Genomic DNA, 4,151 nt, shown 5'->3' with positions numbered 1-4,151 from the left:
TGTCGTGATGGATATCTTACGCCACAGCATAAGCTAGCACAGCGAGCAGCAGGGCACAGCAGTTTTCTACCTTGTCACAGGATTGTTCTAAGAACGACACAGTCTAAGAGGGATAACAAAGTTCAGAAATAAAGATGTAGTGAAGATGAAAGAGATTGATACTTGTTTTGGAAAAATTCAGTGTATAAGAGCTACCTGGAAAAAAAAAAAAAGAGCCACCTGAAAGGGAAGGTGTCAAGACTCTAAAGAAAGGCAGACAAGCCCCAGACTGCACAGAGTGCATGCAGCAGAGACTTATGGGTGAAAATGTGTCTTGAACAGCAGCAAACGGCAGGATTCCGACATCTCAAAGAAAGAAGAGATTTACACGCTAAATTGGACAAAGGTGGAATGTGGCCAATTGGAATATGCGCAGGCTTTCTTGGGTCTGGGTACAGCACGAAACCCTGGGCTCTGTCAGTGACTGCATTTTTATCCTGCAGGGTTTGGAATACGCGTCAGGGCCACCTGATGTCAAGCACGGCAATAATGGCTGGCACAATTATTTAGTGGGTGATGGCACCTCCCACCAAACCCGAGCTCAAGCCCCGGGGCTCCCAAAGGCTGCCCTCTGACTCCACATGGGTTCCATGCCACATGCACAGCATAACGTAAAAGTGTAATTTTGAAATGGCAGTCATGTCCACGATGCCCATGTTTGCTCGAGCCAGGTTCCCACTGTGCTAGCGGAGTGCCCTTTGGCACCATGCTCGAAGTTTCTCTATTTAAAATGACTCTATTCAGCAGCCACACCTTAATGCCTTTCCACGGTTTTTGTTTGTTTTTTCTCTGTATAGCATAGTATCATCCTCCTACAGGCTGTACGCTGGGCGTGGTGGTGCACGCCTTTAATCCCAGCACTCGGGAGGCAGAGGCAGGCGGATCGCTGTGAGTTCGAGGCCAGCCTGGTCTACAAAGCGAATCCAGGACAGCCAAGGCTACACAGAGAAACCCTGTCTCAAAAAGCAAAAACACAAAACAAAACAAAGAAACATCCTCTAACAGGCTCTGTTGTTTGTTACTTGTCTCTTTCCACTGGAAAGTAAGGTCAGTGAGGTCAAGGCCTTTGGGTTTCTTTGCTGCTGTCTCCTCAGCACTTGCCTGGCCCGTGGAGGGTCCGCACTGGCCAGGGTGGACTCCACATTGACCTGCTCTCACCTTCAACCAGCCATACACACCTACTGATCCTTAGAGACCTGTTCCACCCATCTCCTCCCGGGCCCCGCCCTAGTTTAACTCTTCCTTCTTTCCAAGGACATTTCCACCACCCCACTGAGCACACTGCGCTTCCACAGTGTCTGCTTTCTCTCTGGCTCTCACTCTTAGCCACTTCCCCTACCCCACCCCAAACCCCCACCCACTTCTCTCTCCCTCCTTTCCTTCCCTCTTTCCTCCCTCCCTCCTTCTCTTTCTTTGTGGAGACTGAACCCAGGGCCTCATGCAGGCTAGATAAGTGAGCTACATCTCTAGCTACCGTTTCTTCACTAAAGTACCCAAGGCCGCGCAATTCTAGAAAGAAAAAGATGTGTGCTTGTCTCTGAGACCTGGAGGCTCAAGAGCATGGTGCTGGTATCAGTTCAGCTCTGCTGAGGGCGCAGCAGGAACGCATCACAACAGAGAGTGGGTGGTGGAAAAACTCGATCACTAGATAAGGCAGGAGCCAGAGTGCTTAAGTTTGGACTTTCATAAGAACTCACACTGGCAAGAAAACTACTAATTACAGGGGCCCCACGAGAATTTAATCCCTTAGGAAGCATAACTCCAATGGCCTCAAGACTCCCCAATAGGCTCCACCTCTTGCAGGTCCCAATGCTTCTTACACTGTCACGTGTGCACCAAGCTTTATTTGTTTGTTTGTTTGTTTTGGGTTTTTGAAACAAGGTTTCTATGTGTTAGCTTTAACTGTCCTGGACTCGCTTTGTAGACCAGGCTGGCCTCGAACTCACAGCAATCCACCTGCCTCTGCCTCCTGAGTGCTGGGATTAAAGGTGTGCGCCACCACGCCCGGCGTGCACCAAGCTTTAGACACACACACCCTTGATGGACAAACCACAGCAACCGGTAACTGGGGAGCTAGCGGAAGGCAGGGATCGAACAGGGCTCTCTGTGAGGTACTGGCCTTATGACATAGGTCAAGCCCACGAGCTGAAGTAGCCAAACATGAGTATGTGAAAGGGAAGCCTGAGTGGTCCTTAGAGCAGGACACTGGGCTAACTCGGACCACGTAGGATCAATAAATCAGAGCAGAGACTGCAAAGCCCCCTATCAGATGGAAATGAAGGTCTCCTGGACATGCAAAGCAGGGTGTCGCCTGATGCACATGTGAACACCTGGGATTGTGATGTGGCATGACAACTGTCACTTCCGAAACCTTGCTAGGAAAGGGAGCAAAGTAGCTGGCCTTGGGTCAGGCTGTCCTGGGATCAGGCTGATGGGAACTAAACCCCAAAGCTGGGGGAAGCGTCCCCTGGACAATGGAAGTGCTGTGAGGCAGGTGGTTTGGAGGTGGTTCTTGGCTGAACCTTTCTCTGCTCCTTGAATCACGATGCTGTTCACATTTTAAAGAGAAGAAATCACAGGAGAGACAAAGCTGTGGGTGTCTCTGTTCTGGGGGAAGAAGTAAGGCTCTCTGGCTGATGTTTCCGATGTGGCGAGAATGAGGTCAGGCTAGGCTTGCTTGCCAGAGCAGCAAGCCTGTGGGGTTTCATAACCCTAGGGTGGGGGTGGGGGTGGGGGAGGGGGAGGGGGAGGGGGAGGGGGAGGGCAAGAGACTCCATCCTGCCTGTTCATTCATTCAGTCATTCACTGAAACGTTTCTGAGCAAACACTAAATCCTGAGGATACAAAACAAACTGTGCACAGCCAATCACCTGTTCTGTGTCACCGCAGTGCTGTCAGCTGGAGCACACGGTTCTCTGGCAGGAAGTGGTTAGGGAGCATGACCCGGCCTGCCAGGGTTCGACTAACGCTCGGGAGGAGAATTCTCCTGTATAGGGACAGAACACAAGACACAAAGAAGGAGAGCAAGTCTTTGATCAAGCTCTCAATTTTTATTTTTCAGGTGGAAGGTTTTATAAGGCAGGGGCAAGGAAGCATATTGCTATGGCAACCAGGCTGCAGGCTATCTCAAGATTCGAGGAATTCCAAACAGGTCACAACATCCTGCCACACCGAATATTTTGCTATCTTTATCTAATCTAACTGCTAAACTACAACAAGGTGGCTCCATCCAAATCTTATCTTTAGTCTAACTGCCAAACCACGACAGGGTCAGCTGGTTTCTGGTAAATGACAGACTGCTAGAGAAATACGAGCCTAAAGGTGTAGGCTCTGACAAGATGGCTGAACATTGGCCATATGGCCGACCATCCCCAACAGGAGCATCTCTCCCTCCGCAAGGCTGACCAAGTTCTAGTCCACTGGTGCAGTCAGGAACTACAGTAACACAGGTTCTTTCTGGGGATGTTGACAGGAAATTAGAGCAGAAATACAGCTCCAATTAGGCTACAGGCACATAATAGTCACTTAGCTGAAGTTGTCATTGAGCTAAACGAGGAAGAAGACTTCATTAGACAGACCTTCTGAGAGGCCTGCAGAGGCACGAGAAATTGTTCCCTGGCTGCCTATACCACTTCTCCCCTGACTGTGGATCACTGCCCTCCAGAAGCAGAAAGTTGAGCCCAGGCTGCGCCACAACACCTAGCTTTAAAAATACCACGTATCACTCCAGGAAGCCCTGTACAAGGAAATTCCCTAGGATGTGTTCTTTGTCTATCTGGTAGGCATTTGGCATGACAAAGATGAGAAGATGCTCGTGTTTATTTTGGATGTAAAGAAAGCACATCTTTGAGAAAAAGAGACAGTTGTGACACATTTGTATCTTTTTGTTTATTCTCCGAATAACAAAAACCTCACCTCCATTGATCTCCTTGGCTTCAATATGCCAAGTGATAGGCTGGCCACTGGCAAATGCTGCTTCATTTATCTCAGTCTTAACTACTAGCTCTCAGAGGATGCGTTACACATACACCATAACGCGTTACACATATACCATAATTCTATCTCTTTGTGTGTTTATATGCAGGCTTTAGAGTGGCTACAAAAGGGTTGAA

This window comes from Acomys minous (genome assembly GCF_964271855.1).
Source record: "Acomys minous genome assembly, chromosome: 1".
Classification (NCBI taxonomy): Eukaryota; Metazoa; Chordata; class Mammalia; order Rodentia; family Muridae; genus Acomys; species Acomys minous.
This window is presented reverse-complemented; position numbering follows the sequence as displayed.